The sequence below is a fragment of the Lissotriton vulgaris genome, chromosome 12 (assembly GCF_964263255.1).
Source record: "Lissotriton vulgaris chromosome 12, aLisVul1.2, whole genome shotgun sequence".
NCBI classification, from domain to species: Eukaryota; Metazoa; Chordata; class Amphibia; order Caudata; family Salamandridae; genus Lissotriton; species Lissotriton vulgaris.
Window position 1 is genome coordinate 93,996,868 of NC_141700.1, and position 20,213 is coordinate 94,017,080.

Here is a 20,213-nt window from a genome sequence, read left to right on the forward strand (position 1 = left end):
TGCTGTTCATGGGTCTACTCCATCCAATGACGGCTCTGCATTGGCAGGCGGGACCGTCCAATCACTGTTTCTAAAAGCGTAATAGCTACATTCACACACTTATGAAAATTAAGCAATGTTTCACGAAGAAACAAGTCAGAAACCTTCGATTTTTGAAAATTACAGTATTAATTCACATTGACAAATGCAGAGGAATGAAAAGTCATGTACAGTAAAGGAGCACATAGAAAATAATTACTAGGGTGCTGAGTGATTATGAATTATTAATGGCATCAAATTGTGTTTATAATCTAGATTGAATTGTGTAAAATGCATTATTTATTAATAACACGAATGCAGAATAGTTCCACACTTATTATGCATTTCTGGCTGCTGCTTGGTGTGTCTTGTTACTTACTATGCTGCCGTTTCTGATCCGTCCCTGGTTACACAAGTTTAGAGAAGATTTAGCTTTTCTGGGAGTGGACCAAGTGCAGCGATGCCTCTGCCGCTCCACGTTATTGATTGGGACGTCTTCTTTCAGCCCCGCCACATCCTCACATCTGTCACAGCAGATGAGGTCAGCAGAGGAGGGTGAGCTTGGAAAGTGGTGAGGGTTGCCAGGGGAGATGTGTGAATTTAAAGCTCTCTCTCTCTCTTGAGATCCTATCCTTCTAAATTAAGTTCCAGGGGATTGTGCTGGCAATATCGGCCTTGGCTCTCCCTGGCCATGACGCAAAGCATTGCTGCGCGAGTAGGCATTTTGAAAAATCCTTTCAGGGTTTATGGGCAGCGATAAAGTTCTGTGAGGCTGGACACTGTGGAACTGCCTTTAACTGCTAAGCCAAACCAATTTTGTTACAGGCAATTGGAAGTGCAGGTGTACAGCGCGCGAGCTGAATGTGCCAACAGGGCAGCATGAAAAAATAAAAATGTTTGTGCAAATCTGTTTGTCTTCTATTTATTGCATGTTTTTGTGTTGTTTTCTGAGCCTGGCAGATCTCTGAATTGGCATTTTTAGATAAATGAACTCATCCCTCAGTATCCACATACATATTCCAGAAATATGCCGTATGTTATTGCTTTTAAGCAATATTTCTGTAGCGCTTCATAGCCACGGCGATGTGTGGAGGCACCTTTGCTAGACAGGCAGCACGTTGGGAAAGGCTGAAGATTCCCCAGTTAAAAGTGCGGGAACAATGGCAACGGAATCCCTCCCCAGCTGCACAAGGACAGTTTGGAAGAAAGCTTGAGTGGGTGGACTGCTAGGGCAGAGTGTGCAATGCCTGTGGCCCCAAGAAAGTGACTGTCAAAGGCCCTCCACACATTCACAGGGACCCCTTCCAAGAACAGTCCCCGTCTCGAACTCCGAAACGTGCACCCGCCCCACCCCCTCCGATCTTGGAAGCACTTTATGTGCATTTTCAAGCCTCGCACACACGGCCCCCACGCCCAGCATCTCACATACCGACAGCTTTCTTCTCCTCCCGCCGCTGCAGTAGGATAAAACAAGCAGAGGCAGCATGGCCGCTGGAGAGGGAGGGAGGGGAGGGGTGGGGGCTGACTGTTACTGAAAATGGGCCGGGCACCAAAATAAAAGTGGCCTCATTTAGCGATTTAGACAGCTAAAAAAGTGGCTCATGTTTGCAAATTGAAGCAGTTTTAAACTTGTAAAGACAGGCTGCACACATGTTTTGCAAGGTTGGAATGCTGTGTGGATATTCGCTTGCTTCAGCCAATGTATGTTTTAATATCAGTAGAATCAACAGTAAAAACAGGCTCAGCAGACCATAAAACGGGCCCACAAATAGCCAAAAATCTGGTGCATACTCTGATCTGTCAGGCCAGCCCATGGGATGCTGTGTGATTGCCCTGTAGTCCAGTCCGACCCAGGGAGAGTATGATAATGGCCGAGTGACGTGGATATAAAGAACAGATCATTTTTTGATCCAAATGGACGGAACGTCAGAGATGTGAGAGTATTGGTACTTTGAGGCTGTGTGGAAGGTGTAGCAGAAACATCAGTCTGTCATTGGTGCAATCAAATTACACATAAGGAGCTGCTGGGCACCAACCAATGAATGGTGCAATAACATACCTCACTGATGTGTAGGAAGCACACCAATCACCCAATGGTACAGCCACATAACACATAATGATATGATGGAGCAACAATCAATCAGCGGTACACTCAAATATCCCCCTAGGGGTGAAGTGCACCAGTCATTTAACTGTGTAGCAGTACAGCACAGAAAGAATGCAAGGACACCACATCTTCCATGATTAGGTCAATCAGTACATAAAAGTGTGCAGAGGCACCAGCCATTCAATGGCACAGACAAATAACTTATGCAGGGCACCATTCATTCAATGTTATAGACAAATAGAACATAGATGGGGCAGGGGCATTAAAAATGCAACTGCATTGTCAAACAGCATGTTTTGTGGCCAAGGAGCAGCTTTGATATATACCTGTGGGTTAATGACCACTGTATTGATAGGGTATGAGTAAGGACGACAAGTTATCAAGCACCAACAGTTATTTCTGCTAAATAACATAAATAAAGAAAACTAACAGGCTAGCCCAAAAGAAAAGGCCCACAGTACACCAATGGTGGTGAACTTGTGCAATGTGCTTGTGTGCATACAGCAGTGTATAAGTATTCAGGTTGCAGTGGTGGAGGGGGAGGTATGGAAGCATAGAGGTGTTGTTCCCAAATTGGCACCCTGAGGCAGTTGCCGGTCACCGATGACCATATAAATATGGTCTTTGGGTGACAGACGGTGCCCTTCAGTGTACCTGGTCGCCAAAGTTGTGACATGTCTTTGCTCGGTCAGACATCTCGGATGTTCAGCATGTGATATGCTTCTAGGAGCTCTGCTCTTCACACCAAATGCTGTCCTACTCATTTTTTGTCTGATTTTGCTGTTTTTTGAGTTTCCTGTCCCAGTATCATTGAATTGTTGGGTAATGCTGTCTCTCCCTGAGTCATGGAACTGTGATTAAAGCTCTGGTAATGTTGATGGCCAGGTCCGTGGTCTGTGTTCTCATGAGCAGAGGATGAATTATTGTTGAAATCCTACTAGATAATGAAGACACAGCTAACCCCAACAGATGGCACTGGCCACTGCATCATCACCTAACATTATATCTACGCTTTCACTTCACTTGCCATTAACTGCCTGTGCCTCAAGATCGTGATGGTTGCCAGATTGCTCCGTGCCAGTCCTGGGCTTCTATTTTACTAATCAGTGCATTATGGGACTTGTAGTTCTTGTTTCCTTTAATTGAAGCATGTGAATTGACAACCTGGATTACGAATGAGAACACCGGACTTTTTATATGGTCCTTGCCAACATTAAGCGGTCTAGCAACCTTATTGGCAGCACTGCTCAGTCATTGGGGTGGCAAATGCAAGGTATTTTTGGGTGATTGTCATCTGGTGAACGTACCTAGATTTATGTCGATAAAACTATGCATGATGGGACTAGTTGGTGAAAGGCAGCTGTTGCTTGCAACATGCCTAACTGGTAGTTTAATGGAAATATGCTCAACAGCCTCCTGTGCCCTGGACCTGCACTATTAGATACAAGCATTTACAAGTACAGCCCCCCCCCCCTCTCTTTGAAAGCACCCGCACTCACCGGCTGTCTTCTGGCGGGCGGGGCTAACCTCCTCACACGGCAGCCTTGCTCCCTGCAGCACTCCTCCGGCGGTCGCTTTGGGGCCGCGGGCGGGGTTCCTCTTCTCCTGGGCTCTCCTAGATGCAGCAGGGCTCCCTCGCATCACGGGAGCCCTGCAAACCGGCCGCCAGGCTTCTTCTTTCTTCCCCCCGGGCTGCGGGGGCGGGCACTTCCGGCCAACCACTTCCGGGTCGCTGCGGGCAGCGCAGCAGGCCTTCTCCTTAGGCAGGCAGGCGGGGGCTGATTTTATCGGGCAAATGCCGGGTGGGCACCGGCTCTTTAAAGATAACCATCAATCGAGGTGGGCACTCGATCGGCCCACAAGTCCGCCACAAAACGGTCCAGATGCCGGGTGGGCGAGGGGGGGCGTGGTCGAATGACGAAAATAAACCCAGGGGGCGGGAAAGGGGGGAGGAGAGACGCAGAAGTGCCGGCAATGCCGGAACAGACTCTGGGGCGTTCCCGGCTTTCGGCTGACGTCGCGTGACGTCGGCAAAAGCCAAAGATTCTCGGGAACGCCCCCGAGTCTCCTCCGGCCATGACGGACGCCTCTCTGTTCCAATGGCTAGCCTCCATTTATGGAGCTAGCCAATGAAGCAGAGGGGCGTGTTCAAGTCACCCATACTAGAAACTACAGATTTCTCTGGAGGCGGAGCCTAAAGGCTCCGTCCCCCAGCGAAACCTAAAAATAAAAAACCTCCCTTTAGCCAGGACCTTGAGTTTTGAATGTTGCACAATCATAGCCTGGGCTCCTTTGCTTTTGAAAGAGTCTATCATTTTGACAAAGTCTCGACGTCTGTGGGCAGAAGCCGCTGACATATCCGAGAAAATTCGAAAATTGTTTATTCCTTCTGCATTGAATGATTTCTTGGAATATGCTGTGTTTAGAATTCTCTCCTTCACCCTAAAATCTGAAAAGTTAAGTAGACTTGTACGCGGATATTTCAAGTTATTGGGTTTATATGCCGGGACTCTGTGTGCCCTAGTGATAGTCAAGTCGCCTTGGAGCTCCGGTATGGCTGTTTTCAGGAGAGACTCCGACCACTTGACTACGTCCTTGTCTTTCACCCCCTCTGGTATACCTACCAGACGTAAATTTGATCTCCGATTGTAGTTTGAGGTCCTGCATTTTTTCCACTAACTGGGCTCTTTCCCTATTGGCCGCTGATAGATCTTTCTGCATTGTTGACATTGAATCCTCCAGGGATGAGATCCAAGTCTCAGCCTCAATGATCTTTGAAGGAAGATTCCCAAAGCACTCTTCCATTTTTGTGAGCCTAGTGTGTAACTGCGCAATCTCCTGTGCTGGAGATTCTTTAAAATCTCTTAGTTCCTGAAGGATAGTTCCAAGCAGAAATTCAATGGAATTCGTTTTTGTGGTGTTAGGAAGGGAGAGTAGGTCATCCTCTTTTGATATTTGCGATGACCGCAGGCTTAGCTCTTGACTTAACTCTTGGCTAGCGGTTTTCATGATCAGCTCGGGGCTTTGGCTGGTATCCAGAGCCGATGTTATAAGTGCTAGGGGAGCCGCAGATATGATTTCCTCGGAGTGCACGGAATGCTCCAACTCCTTATCTACCCCCTTTGATGGAGTTGTCTCGGGCAAGCTTTACTCCCATGGTGAAGGTGAAGCAGTACTTTATAAGCTTCCCCAGTTGAAGGTTACACGGTACCGCAGCACCACTGGGGCGATACTATTGCGGCAGCTCCCACAATAATACACACTACTCATGGCACTAAGATTTATTTTTTATTTTTTTTACGTTGACCCCCAGGTGGTCAGGACAACATTGTAAATTGCGTAGCTATCAATAAAAGGGAAGATTACCACCTTCAAGTAAGACATGTAACCACAGTCTGCTTAAGTTTCCCTCCCATCTACATCACTCGGAATAGCTCAAGGACAACAACCCCATTATTGATCGGCAGCCATTAAAATAGTCTATACATTCTGAGCTTTCACTGCCATCACAATAAGGTGGGCAGCCAGACAGCTTAAACCTGGAGGGCTGCCCGATCATGACGAGTGGCATTTATTTTCCACTTCAGATTCAAGTGGGGAATGATTAAAACAATGATTAAAACACTGGTAACGTAAGAGAACAAAACAGAGGCCAACACTTATTTGGACCGAGCACTGAGATGTGCGATTGCTGCATCGCAAGGTTCGACAAGGCCACCTTGTCCAATAAACTAAATGCCCCTTTAGGTTTTGATACAAAGGTGAGCCTCAGGCTCGGCTTCCGGATATGGACAAAGTGGCACCCGGATTTCCGCATGGATGCTTCGCTTGTGTCCAATTTTACAAAACATTAAGTAAAGCAGCATCCTTGGCTGCCTGCCTGCCACTGTCAAGCCTTTCGCTCTGGCAATCGCTCGACGCACTCAAAAAAGCACAGAAATGAAAATGGAAAAAGCCGAGGCGCTTGTTGTGAATCCACAAAGGCCCTCTTTTATCTGGGCTAGCAGACAGCTGCGGCGAGGCTCTAGGACTTCTTTTATCGGCTCCCAGCTGCCCCGGCCGGCAGATAACATTATAACCTCAGAAATTCCCCAGGGACCGCTTCAAAGAAACCAGGAAAAGGGATAAACTAGGCAGGTATGGAAAAATCAAGGCTGCCAAAAACAACTGGGTACGCACCGTGACTTACTGCCTTTCACTTTCCAGTGGGGAAGACGAATGTGGCCTGCATAACCCAGTTTTGCAGTCATGGCAGAAATATGCGGGGATAATTCCGAGATAGTAAACACACACATGGAATCAGTGATCTACTGCTGGGGGAAGAGTGCCTCCCTCGAGATGAGTACTAGCAGCTCGTGTTATTACAAAAACTACAAGCAGGCATTACAGGCTCGCCACTTTCCTATTCCTTTATATTTGGAGGGCACGGCCTCCCAGACAGGTGCACCTGGGCTACTTGATCAGCACTGTCGACTGTACCCATGAATTGGATTCATACAGAAGCATCTGCATGAACCAATAATATTTAAGTTCTGTCAACGGCACTTAAAAGCGCAATGACTGCACTTTCTTTGGATACACTTCAAAAAGTGTTCTACTCTTGCAGGGTAAAAAAAAGAAGCAGAGAACTCAAGGTAGTTCCCAAATTTTGGAGGAGAGCAGCTCCTGGTATAGAGCATCCTACAAACCCAGGGGCACACTGAATCTGCTCACCTCAAATGTCTGCGTTTCTATCAAAGTTTGTAAGCATAGGATTAGCACAGTGCCATCCGCCAAAATAGAAAAGGAGAAAGTCTTTAAGCATAGGATTAGCACAGTGTTATCCACGCCAAGCCGTAAATTACAAAAGCCTTTTACCACTCTAGGCACAGTATTTCAGCTTTGGATTGGTAAAATACCATACTCTTGCAGCGTGAATGCTCACCTCTAAAACGACAATAGGCACCCCTTAGATCGCATGCACACCTCCACAACACTACTACATGAAGACCAGAAAAATTAAGCACGTAGTCACCTCCACACGTGCCCACCACACATGAATCAATGAAACTCAACAGGTTGTGGAAGGTATGTTGTATAGAGGTCGAAAGCTAGCACAATATAAAATAAACAAGCATTGGAAATGCAATAGGTCTCGCAGCATTAGAGTTAGTGCTTTTAGAATTGTTTATGGTTTTTTTTGTAAGTCTTTAGCATTTTTGTTCCCTGTAGCCAATGCTAAAGAATTACAAATAAAAAAAGCCATAAACAATTCTAAAAGGTCTAACTGAAATGCTCCGAGACCTATTGCACTGTGTGAGGGTGAGGGGTTGAGGGTGAGTGAGGGTGAGGGTGTGTGAGGGTGAGGGGTTGAGGGTGAGTGAGGGTGAGGGTGTGTGAGGGTGAGTGAGGGTGAGTGAGGGTGAGTGAGGGTGAGTGAGGGTGAGTGAGGGTGAGTGAGGGTGAGTGAGGGTGAGTGAGGGGTTGAGGGTGAGTGAGGGGTTGAGAGTGAGGGTGAGTGAGTGAGGGTGAGGGTGGGTGAGGGTGAGTGTGAGTTAGGGTGAGGGTTTGAGGGTGGGTGAGGGTGAGGGTGAGGGGTTGAGGGTGAGTGAGGATGAGTGAGGGTGAGTGAGGTGTTGAGGGTGAGTGAGGGTGAGTGAGGGTGAGTGAGGGTGAGTGAGGGTGAGGGTGAGTGAGGGGTTGAGGGTGAGGGGTTGAGGGTGAGGGGTTGAGGGTGAGGTGTTGAGGGTGAGGTGTTGAGGGTGAGGTGTTGAGGGTGAGGTGTTGAGGGTGAGGTGTTGAGGGTGAGGTGTTGAGGGTGAGGTGTTGAGGGTGAGGTGTTGAGGGTGAGGTGTTGAGGGTGAGGTGTTGAGGGTGAGGTGTTGAGGGTGAGGTGTTGAGGTTGAGGGTGAGGGGTTGAGGGTGAGGGGTTGAGGGTGAGGGGTTGAGGGTGAGGGGTTGAGGGTGAGGGGTTGAGGGTGAGGGGTTGAGGGTGAGGGGTTGAGGGTGAGGGGTTGAGGGTGAGTGAGGTTGAGGGTGGTTGAGTGAGGATGAGTGAGAGTGAGGGTGAGTGAGGAGTTGAGGGTGAGGTGTTGAGGGTGAGTGAGTGAGGGTGAGGGGTTGAGGGTGAGTGAGTGTGAGTGAGTGTGAGGGGTTGAGGGTGAGTGAGGATGAGTGAGAGTGAGGGTGAGTGAGGGGTTGAGGGTGAGGCATTGAGGGTGAGGCGTTGAGGGTGAGTGAGGGTGAGTGAGGGTGAGTGAGGGTGAGGTGTTGAGGGTGAGTGAGGATGAGTGAGAGTGAGGGTGAGTGAGGGGTTGAGGGTGAGTGAGGGGTTGAGGGTGAGTGAGGGGTTGAGGGTGAGTGAGGGGTTGAGGGTGAGTGATGGTCAGGGTGAGTGAGGGTGAGGGTGGGTGAGGTGTTGAGGGTGAGGTGTTGAGGGTGAGTGAGGGGTTGAGGGTGAGTGAGGGTGAGTGAGGGTGAGGAGTTGAGGGGGAGGCGTTGAGGGTGAGTGAGGGTGAGTGAGTGAGGGTGAGAGGTTGAGGGTGAGTGAGTGAGGGTGAGGGGTTGAGGGTGGGTGAGTGAGGTTGAGGGTTTGAGGGTGAGGGGTTGAGCGTGAGTGAGTGAGGGTGAGGGGTTGAGGGTGAGGGGTTGAGGGTGAGTGAGGTTGAGGGTGGTTGAGTGAGGATGAGTGAGAGTGAGTGTGAGTGAGGTGTTGAGGGTGAGGGGTTGAGGGTGAGTGAGTGAGGGTGAGGGGTTGAGGGTGAGGGGTTGAGGGTGAGGTGTTGAGGGTGAGTGAGGGTGAGGGGTTGAGGGTGAGTGAGGGTGAGTGAGGGTGAGTGAGGGTGAGGGGTTGAGGGTGAGTGAGGATGAGTGAGAGTGAGGGTGAGAGAAGTTGAGGGTGAGTGAGGGGTTGAGGGTGAGTGATAGTCAGGGTGAGTGAGGGTGAGGGTGGGTGTGGGGTTGAGGGTGAGTTTGAGGGGTTGAGGGTGAGTGAGGCTGAGGGGTTGAGGGTGACATGGGCGTCCCAAAAGTGGGGACCCCGGTCAATTGCAGCCTCTTATGTGCCGTTGGAGGACGATTAAGGCATCCCACGGGACAGGTTGTTCAACGTCCTCAGCCCAAGAGGGTCAGCAGCTTTTTGCGCTCACACGTGGGAAATGGGGCCTCCTCTTCTGAGAGGCAGCTTTATAGTACTTTAAGGAGTGGAACATGGTAATAAGTCTCCCTCATACAAAACAGAACATGATACCAAGTACCACATATCTGCGAGGAATGCGTGGAAGGACTTACTACATGCCCTTATCAAAACCCTCTAAATTCTGTCTGCATGCATTGCCCCCTCCCTCCCCAATTTCTGTTAAGCCAGGGATAGTTTAAAGCACATAGATAAACATCTCCCACGAAAAGCAGACGTACATGATACACCCAGAAACACCCACTAGATAACAAATACAATTTTAAAACACTATAGCAGGTTCCCCTCCAGTACGGTTATTCAGTGGTTAGGTTCAGAAACGTCATGGCTCTCAGTAAATGCATTTGTTACAAACTGCCACAAAACGCTTAGAAGATCAAAAACATGGATGGACAAAATGAGGCCTAATAACAAAGCACTCCCTACCCTATATCAAAGCAAAACCAGCTGAGCGTTTGTGAAACGGGCGCAGAGATGATCGTATTGCCTATGTTACTGAGATGTACAATTAATTGCGAATATGTGTTTTGCCTCATTTGTTTAATTTATTTCCACAAACTGGTAATGTCGAGAATGCACCGGCCTCTCTTAAACAACAAGCTGAAGCCCGGTGACTGACAGAAAGGGAAGAGGTAGGGGGCAGTGGGAGCGGGAGCAGAGAGGCAGCAGGGAAAACACACAACAATGAAAGCATAGCCACACGGCGCTTGTGAAAGGGTGCCGCGCTGATAGAGCTCACACATCCAGTGTTCCCGGAGACCAGTCATCAACGTCCGGGGCAGCTGCGAGGAGCAGGGCAGGCACAGACAGCAGTGCCCCCCTGGTCTGAGCCAAGCAGCGCAGCCTTCTCTCTGGCCCGCCGTTATAACGCAGAAAGTGTTAACTTTGCCTGAAGAGTCATGTTTGGCATACTACAAGACAAGTTTAGAAAAATAACGCTGGCTGTTAAGGCGTTAATTCTGTAACTTGTTGATACCCAGTGAATTGAATTATGCATTTATTTAGGTTGTTTGCATAGCACGTCAAGATTCTGGTCACAGTATAAGCGCTTTACAGGGACAAGGCATAAGACAGGAAGGAAAGCAAACATTATAAAAATTAAAAATAAACAACAAAAAACAAGACGGAGGGAAGAGAGGGGAGGGGGGAGGAGAAATGCGACACGGCGGGAAGGGGAGGGGGCGGAGCGGGTCAAATAAACAAACAAGCCGGAGGGAAGAGAGGGGAGGGGGGAGGAGAAATGCGACACGGCGGGAAGGGGAGGGGGCGGAGCGGGTAAACAAAGACGGACGTGCACGCGCTTTTAAGCTCAATGCGCATGCGCATTGAGCTTAAAAGTCACGGGCACTGCAAGGAATCGCCACGATTCCTTGCAGTGTGGATAAAGAGCGGATAAGTCCCAATACTCTCGCCTTGCTCGATGCGCATGCGCATCGACAGGCGAGACCTAATAAAAAACGAGTGCCACAAAAACAGTTCAAGAAAAGAAAAACAAGCGCCTCAAATCCAATCCTGATTGGTGTAAAGAAAAAAGATTTAAAGCCAGTGAGTCTAGCCCCTGTTGAGCTGGGTGCCGGTAATTAAGCTATTTTGTTTTCAGCCTAATATCACCAAAAGAGTCACCTTTTTAAATACTGAAAAAAAATCCACTCAGGCTTAAAATTGACTGTTTTAGCTAAACACGCCAAACCTCTGAAAACTACATACAAAACCTGAATGTATTGAATAGAAAGCTTTTGACTACCTCCATAATTTAATAGTCCATCTGTCCACAATATTCAAGTAAGCAATAAGTATTCAACAGTGCCAGAAATGGAGGGATACAGTCCAAGAAAGGGGCATTCTTAACTAGAGTTACTGAGGTTTACAATCACTTAGAAGCAACCTGAAGGCGACCAGTGATAATAGGAGGTTGTGAGGATTTATAAATAATTGAAATAACATGTGCCGGAGCCTGCCATGGTATTGGGACAAAATTGGACTTGTTGGGTCAAGTGGTAGGCCGCCTCATACTGACCAACAGTCAGGAATTTATAAACAGAAAAGAAACGAAAAAGGTGAGTAAATTAAGTTTGAAAAAAGGGTATGGTTCTATTGTAGGAAGCACACCCTCTAAGCAAACAGAAATACAGGGCTTGCAAAGAAAGCAACGGTTTGAGCTAAGCAACGGGAGCAGGGAAGAGATCTGTTAAAGTGGCCACATTACGAGGAAGGGGCTATAGCTGCGACGGACTGCGGTAAGCAGAAAATGTCAACAGTCTTCAATATTTTCTACCTCTGTCTGACTTAACCTTCCACAGCCTCCCCTTGAAACTCACTGTCCCACCTCCGGAGCTTACATCGCTCCCTATCCTCGTATGGACCTAACCTCTAACACAACTCTTTACATCACTCTTGGCTATTTAGTCCCTGTGGTCACTCCACCTCAGGGTTTCCCATTCCTCTTACTTCCTAAACTATATTCCCTTAAATTCTCCCTTAAGGCCTGATATCCTAAAACACTCCTTCCTTTCTCTCATATGGCTTCCTTACTACATTTAGCAGAAATGTTCTTCCTTTATTCTGTGTTCTCAGTATCCACTGACAGTGACTGGCTTGAACTGTTGTCATTATCCTTTCGACTTTAGACCTTCGTTGGTTACTTGCTGTTTTATGTAAGGAGTTATTCAAACCCTGCTAGTTGTTTCTTTGTACTACCAGCTGATGCCTATTCAGTTGAGCTGTCTTAATAAAAACAAGACAAACTTTGTACTTCCGTTTTTAAAGTAAATGTGTGGTAAGAGGATAGAAGTTCAATAAACATCCTCAAGTCTCAAATACAAGAGATTGCTCTTCCAAGCTCAACAGACACACAAGTTAAAACTAAGATGTGTGTGTGTGTTCAATCCATAAAATAACAAAAAATACCTGGATTCTACCAACTCTTGTCCTCCTACATTCTCATGACCCTGCATAAAACTCTCTCTACCTCTCTTAGATGGACCGAGATATTCCCAAAGAAGTAAGGGTACCAGGCATGGGGAGTTCAGGCAAGTGCATTGTGTGGGCATTTTCTTGCAATACGCAAAGAGTCTATGGAATAGTGTGCTTAAATATTTTCAGATCAGGGCTAAGATGTTGATCGGAACCTTGCAGCAGAAACCGCTGCTGCAAGATACTGGTGGGGAAATGCTGTGTTAATACTTCCAAATGAGAGGCAAGAGGCTGTGAGCCAGGAGTCTGTCAATGCATTGTGGTGCGCTTTTTTCAACTTTCATGTGATGTATGCACCCACAGCTACATGTGTTTAGCAGAAAACATTCTACAAAAAGAAAACGTGAAACACCCATCTATTTCTGCGCTCGTATACACAAACAGATCCACAGCTTTGGCCATATGCACCTAAAATAACCTCTCACACAGAAACCAGCTATTCAATGGATAGTGCTGGTCGGTGGGAACAAGTCACCTATTGTTTTATATGCAAGTTTTATCGAAGTGCAGTGGTCATGAAAAAGCGTATTAGCCATTGCGTTCCGGTGATATATACATTATATAGGGCCAACAAGGCCATCCTTCCTTCCCCACTAGTCACACACACAAACAAGTGGGAAAGAAACTATGCCTTCTATTAGCTATACACAACCTATGGCAATTAAAAACATTTTTTTTTAAAGTTAAAGGTTAAAAAAAAGTGCAATAAGGCATTCATGTGCCTGTACAATCACGACTGTCTGTGTACGCTTCAAGATACTACAGCAGACAGTGTTGCCATAGATGGACGTGAGAACATAAAAATGTGAGGGGCTTTATTTTTCTTTTAATTAAAATAAAAACACTGAATAGCTGCTATTTTAGAAAAGTCTGTAAATAAAAAAAAACACTTTCTTATGTTCAGAGATAAGTACAGCCCAGAAGCAAACTGCAGCTAGGCAGCCACCCAAAAAATGTATTATAATAAATAAATATTTTTTTAAAGAACAAGTAATGCAGGGGTAGGCAACAGTGGAAGGGCGGGGGATTGTAAGTGCTGATGTGCAGCAAGAGTTTGGGGGCAACAGAAGAGCTAGCTGGAGAGTGTAAATGTTAAAAAATAAATACATTAAAAAAACACACTGGATACAAAGCTGGCATATGACACCAACACCGAGCGCACAGGGGATAGGGATTTCATTGGGGGAGCAGCAGATAAGGGAGAAGACAGAAAACTCATGCAATCACCTAGAGAGCTAACGAAAAAAACTGAAAAAAACTGTTCCCACAATGTAAGAGGTGGAAGTATGCATTCCATTCAATCAAATCTATGGTAAATAAAGTATGTACAAAGGGAATGGACAAACCAGGAGAAGAACAAAAGCAGTTGAAAAAGAAGCAAGGAACATAGTTTGACGTAAGTGCAAACCAATGTTAAGCAGCGGGTTGAGCCACAGCCCAATGAAATTATGAGTGTTGTCCACTAGAGGGCTTTAACAACAGACAGCTCTCCTGTAGGCAAGACATAAGACTGAATAAGCATTGAAAAGGGGCAACAAACGGTAATTTCCTGAACATATTTGGAGTCACCGTTACTCAGACAAAGTGATATAACAACTTCTTGTTCTCAAATTTAAAAATCCTAACATTAAACCAGAAACACATTTTGAGAAACAACTACAACTGACAAGGAACAATAAACATGTTGAGTATGACTATTTTGTGGTCTGCTGGCTTCCCCCTCAACACCCCCAAACAGATTGTAGGGTCTGGGCTCTTTGCCCTCCCGGGCTCCTGTTTCCCATATTTAGACACTCTAATCAGACTCTCATACCTCTACAGGCCAGTGAGGCGAACCATGCAAGAAATGTTCAAGGGCCTTTGCTCCATTTCCCTGGGCTCCTTAAAACCTATCTCGAAGTCAATGCAAGGGACAAATGTACCCGCTCTTCTAACAGACCTTATTGTATCTATTTTACAAACAAGAGGAGGGATTGATTTGAATGCACAATAATTTTAACATGAAGGTATGTAATTTTTAGGAGACAGTTTTAGGCGCAAGCATTAGACACCAGTTTAGCCACGGAATCAGGGTTGAGGGTGTATGTAATATTTTCTGTTCATTACAGGGCCTTGGCTTGCTTGTAAGCTTCCCTCACCAACTCTTCACTACCTCCCGGGGAATTACAAAGCACCGTCTGATCTGGACTCATCTGAGTGGCCACTCTGATGGGACCCTTCCACTTACTCACCTTTTCTCTATATCCTTTACATCTAGTTAACAAAGAAAGTAAAGGTGAAGGACAAACAAGTTACTTACCTTCGGTAACGCTTAATCTGTTAGAGACTATCTAATCATAGACTCCTTACCTTAGACTGGCACGCAGAGGTACTGCTTGAGAAGTTTCTGGATCCAATCGGACGCCTAGGTATAATTCTAAGGTAAGTAATCTGGGACTAGAAGTCTATCAGATCGAGAGGTGATGGGAGTCTTCCTATGGCATCTTCCCTCACAGTCAAGTAGAGCATAGGCCTAGAGCCCCAACCCCTGTGGTATTTTACAACCTTACACACACCCTACCCTTGGCCAAGACCTCATCTTGTTCAATAACCTAGGTTTAATTTTTAATAACTTAATTACATTCCTTCAACAAAAACAATCCATGTACCTTAACACCTCTATTTCCTTTAAGCCACACACGAGGAGGGGTTGGGCTGATCAGCTTTCAAGATTAGACTGCCCTGCCTATATGTCAGGGCTCGGTCTGTAATGATAAACCAGTCAGCCGATTCCAGCTGCTCCTGATCGATATTTCAGGACTTAAGCGAGGGCTGGTTGTTTAAGTGCTGCTCCTGCTCCACACGTGTGTGTGATTCAGTCAAGTATTCTTGCCTCCAAGACTTTAGCTTTTGTTGTTCCGTGTGGACTCCATAAATATTGCGCTGACAACTTACCAGTTTCAACAGTTGGGGCGGTCTCTCTCTCCTAATTTGACCCATCAACCATATTAAGTTTGGACCCCCCTCATACATATAAACAGAGGCTTTGGCCTCAGAATACAGGCGACCCTAAAGGTGGGTAACACCCACTGCATGCCATTTCTCCGTAATACTTTAATCTTGAAGCACCACAGCATCATAACTGACTTCTTTAGAGCAAGTATCCAAAAATCAAGCACTTCACTATACAGCAGGCATACAGGTCAAACTACAATTAACATCCTTTCACCCACGCAATTTTAAAGGAAGCTAAAGAACCCGATGCAAATCTGAATGATTCACAACCATCTCGGAGGTACAAGGTGCTATAAAAAAATGCAAGAATAGAATACTGTGTTCGTTTTAAGAGCTTTAGAGACTCCAGTATGTACTTTTTGGGTAGTTAATGTTTTGTTACAAATGTATGTTTACAAAATTAACTTGTTCTCTCTAAAACCATTCACAAAGGTCTGGTCTATATTTCAATAAAAGGGTGGAGCCTTGGCGAAGCTGGGGCAAACATCTGCCAGAAGCTTCTGATCTCATTTTCTGCACAAGTTGCTTTGCTTACAAAGCACAGGCTGATTACTCTCGTAATGAAACGTCTTTTGTTACCTCCTAAACAGTGAAAAGCCTTTTCAGCAACCCGATCTACATTACTTCTGCAGGGAAAAGGTCCCTTATCTTCGGCAGCTGAGATTGTCTGCCATGGCGAGCTGGGACTTTCATTTATTCTAAAAAGCAGATATTCAAGTTTAAGAGGAAGTAGTTATCTTGTGCCTCCTGGCATACCTCTAGGGAGTTGGGGTGGAGAAAAAAAATGACTGACTCTAGCCTGTACGTATCCAGGCAAAATATAAACTTTACCTACTATTTTGTAGGTTTCTTTAAAGACTCCATCCAAAAAATTGGCAAAATAGAGGTGGGGTTAGGTGAATGACTGGAAAATTCCTTTTCCAAAGGCACGTCATTTGGGTAAGGCATGTAATGCTTGGTGTACAATGTTTTTGTCCTCTACGTCGATTGAACAACAGCAATGTCATATCCCCTTCAAGAGGCTCAGGTTCAAGGCTCAAGTGGTTCAAGTGCTCAGGTTCAAGTGCTTAACCGGTCAAATTCTTCAAGAATATAAATTTGTCACACCAGCGAGAACAGGCAGTCCAGACCTGCAAACAATTTAACAAGTTAGCTCAGTTAACTGCAGTACAAAGAAACAAGCTTGTGTAATGAACAAAGGAACTTCCTCCAAATGAAGGCATCTCAGGTGCATCCTCCCGTACCTCACACGCAACTGCTACAAGAACCCTTGCAAATGCAAGGCTGAGCCAGGCCAATAATTATCACAGGCTTCCAAAGTGATCATGCAACAACTAATAAAGTGGCTTCTGGTTCACACAACACAATGTTCCAGTCCTGGCTCCCATTTGCTAACCAAATGCATTTAGGGACTAGAATTTTTGGGGGGTTGTCCGAAGTTTGTATAGCGCTGACCTTGACCCAAAGGTATCAGCTTTTTACATGCTCCCCAGTTGCGTTACACCAGGACCCATTCAAGTTATGATTCACCCAAAGTAAACTAAGTTCTAGGATAAAAAATGTGCAGAATAAAAAAAAAAACACACTTGAATGTGGTGTCCCTAATGAGAGGTACATCGTGATAATATTTATGGTTCTCTACAACCAGAAATACAACCTGAGCATACATGTTTCTGCCTAGGTACCTTGCAGAAACCTCTGATCTATAAAGAATATCAGTCAGTTCCAGAGATGCTTTGCAATCCAGTTAACCAAAATAAGAATTAACTTCCTTCTAAATAACTGCTCACACAACCATTCGGTCTCTCGGAAAAGCTCAAAGGGACGTCCTCTTCAAATAACCTACCGTTATTTATTAAGATGTATACAGGCTTTTCTATTCTTTGCGGACTCACACCTAGGATTTAGTTTAGAGTGTGGTATAAATTAAAAAAGAAAAATAAAGACTACTGATAATGGCACCATGTAGATGAGATACAACAATTTTCACCAAATCATTTGTCAAATCCAAATGATGGTCAATGTTCGCAACGCATGGAGAGCAGTAAAATAAGCACAAGAGCCAGACACGTCAAGGATGTACACAACAGTGTTTAGCTTCATAAATCTTCATCGGAGGAGGTACAGTTCTCAGTGGAATGCAGAGGAGTGGAGGGTAGTGTACTAAGGGAATCAGGCAACATAAAAGGGGGGGGAAGTAGTTCGAGGGATCTGGAAAAAAAGGCTTTGCACAGGTTCTCAGATTCTTAGAACAGATTTTATAAAGTAGGATTCTGATGTGGTTTCATTAACAGCAGACGGCGAGAAAAAGGCAGGCGAGGGCAAGCAACACGACAGGCAGGTAAGCAATACAACTGACAGTGGGTGGAGGGACGGAGAGAGCAACACAACAGATCGTGCAAACACATGCACTCTTATGGAGGGCTTCCCCGCAAAGAAAAAAGTAACTCCAAAGGCGTGAGCAGTAGAAGATAAAACTTTAAAAAACTGACCAATCCGAGGCTGCAGTCTTCTTGCTTGAAGGGCTGGCTCCAAAGTGGCTGCCGTATACAGTTCACAAATAAAGTAGTTTAGTGGTTGGAAAATTAAGCTAAATATGCCTTGCCTTTATGCACTCGAACCCACTCGATTAACCAATTGCAAAGTCCACAGTCCAGCCACCTGTATCAGGAGCGGTTTCACTCCACTCACCACGTCTCGTTCAGTGAAAACACACGGAGTTATTCTTCAATGGGATTTTTTTTCCATGAAAAACACAAGAGAATCTTACGGTCACAGATCCTGTCAACTAGAAACTCTGAAAGGAGAGAGTCGTTGGGTCACCACGCCTGCGGATGCAGTTCCAGCACTACAGCTTCTGGTTTTGCAAACACTGGAAGCAGCAAGGGTTGCAGACGGAGGCGATGACTCAGGGGGGAGGTAAATGTTTAATCGGGCTGGAATGCCCGAAGTCCTGAAAGCAGTCGGGCACACCTGATAAAGAATCTACTGGGAAACTGTATATCCAGTGCCACACCCTGGCTGGGAACTGCAGCAGGGAGCGGATTACAGCCGAGGCACGAGGCAGGCAAGGCTGCAGCAACACAATCCAATCATTAAAACTAAAACCCTGGAGAAGAAAGTGACACGAAAGATGCAAGGAATCTGACCCGCCATCACAGGGGCTGGAGCGAGAGGTCCACAAACAGCAGAGCCTGCAACATCTCTAGACAGAAGAAGGCCAAAGACAAACTAAATCTCTTTGTATACGGTGCTTGGTACCAGTGGCTGGCAGCTATGTACATCTGTAGGCAACAGCCGTTACGCTCAATAACACTAAGGCAGGAAAGGTTCAGTTGGCCCTTTTTTGGAGGTTTTATTTATCACGGTTTTTGGTCCAAGGGCATCTGAGCGAAGCACCAGATTACATTACACAAGGTCAGGTTTTTTGTTGCTTTTTTTAGGCACGGGGAGTTTAAGTGATTTGCCCAGGATCACATGATTTTGAACTGACTCCGGGACTCGAACCTGGTTCCCCCCGTGCGAAAGTCAGCAGCTGAGGCCGTTAGGCCACACCAATTTATAGATTTAAACATGTGGCGTGGAAATTGGGCACAGTTTATTGCCGCAGACCCGTGAACACACAGTACCATCCTAAAGTGAGGCTGCGCTACAAACCGTCCGCTCTGCCTCTTGTCCACGGGTCCCCACCCCACTCTTGTTAGCAGAGAGATCCCTGAAGCCCCCACAGATCCCAAAACATAAGCAGTGAGTGATCGCATCGCGCCCGTCGCGTCGAGTAGGTCTGGCGGCCCGGCGTCGCTGTGACCCAGCCCTAAAAAGTGGCCCACACCTTGCTTTAATAGCCCGGCGTCGCCTCTCGGTGAAACTATTTTAGGGTTTTAGCAGCTCGTCCGATGTCGTCACGTCTTTCATTTAGCAATGATCTCCTGCAAACTCTGCTCTGAGAAATGAAAGTTCACGTTCGGTCCCTCGGACACCAACCAAGTGTGACTCTGCCTACATCCATCGTGCTGCCAGATTAAGAATGTATCCACTGAGGAAGCATGAACGCTGAAAGGTGCAGGCTTGTTATTCCCAAACACGTGCACTCTGCAGAGGTCAGAATAGATGGAGGGGATGGGGAGAAAACTAATAATGAGCGAGGGATGACAACCCCCACCACCCACCATGTTTGTTACCTAGCGCTTCAAGAAATGCTCAGTTCGTCTAAGCACTTCTTCTCTTCACAGATAATTGAAGCAGGTACACGGTAATCACTTCAGCCCCATGGTGCGGCTCTTTATCCTCAACACAATAGCCCGAGGATGGCGCCTGGCCAGCGACAGTTCAGTTTCATCTTTGGTGCAAATGTAATGATTGTTTATTCGCCGATTGTGTTACGGAAAGTAAACTCCGTGAGGGGAGGCGGGCAGGGATTTCCTTAACACAGATGACAGGTTAGAAATCATGCGAGGCGCTCGAGGAATTTGCCGTGGAGACAGGTCTGAAGAAGCAATCACACAAGGACTGCTGCCCAGTTTGGAGACACAGAAGCGGCCCGACTGGTTTCATGCCGTTAGAAACTAAAACAAATATGTTTTTGTGGTTTTTAGATGACAATAGTTTCTACCCCATTGGAGAATCATGGGTTCAATAAAATGAATCCTCCCCTTGGTAAGTCCTTACCCAAGAGAGATCTAATGCTTGAATTGATTTGATTTGTGCATTTATATAGCGCACAAATGCCCAGGGTCGTCTAGGCGCTGAATGCCATGGGGATGCCAGGGCTAGCGCCACAGTGATCAACACCACAAAGAAGCCGAAGGCTCCGCTGCCTTGCGGTTATGTTTGCGATATAGACCATATACCTAGAGGGAACAGCCTCTTGGTCCACGCATGCTCAAATAGCAGTCTTTGACCGAAGCACGGCACCAGAGCCTCCGCCAATTGCCACACGTACCCACC

General features: G+C 46.3%; 1 protein-coding gene across 4 annotated transcripts in view; it reads right to left on the reverse strand.

Annotated features, from left to right (window-relative positions):
* The window catches only part of CGN (cingulin), a 251,828-nt gene that overhangs the window by 168,826 nt on the left and 62,789 nt on the right, over positions 1–20,213 (reverse strand). Inside the window, exon 1 of one of the 4 annotated variants that reach the window (XM_086947326.1) lies at positions 17,759–18,140. The exons of 1 other annotated variant lie outside the window; for it this stretch is intronic. The gene's annotated coding sequence lies outside the window, so the exon portion shown is untranslated. Of the gene's footprint in view, positions 1–17,758; positions 18,141–20,213 lie in introns of those variants that run through there. 2 more of the 4 variants (XM_086947324.1, XM_086947323.1) reach the window with 2 other exon arrangements.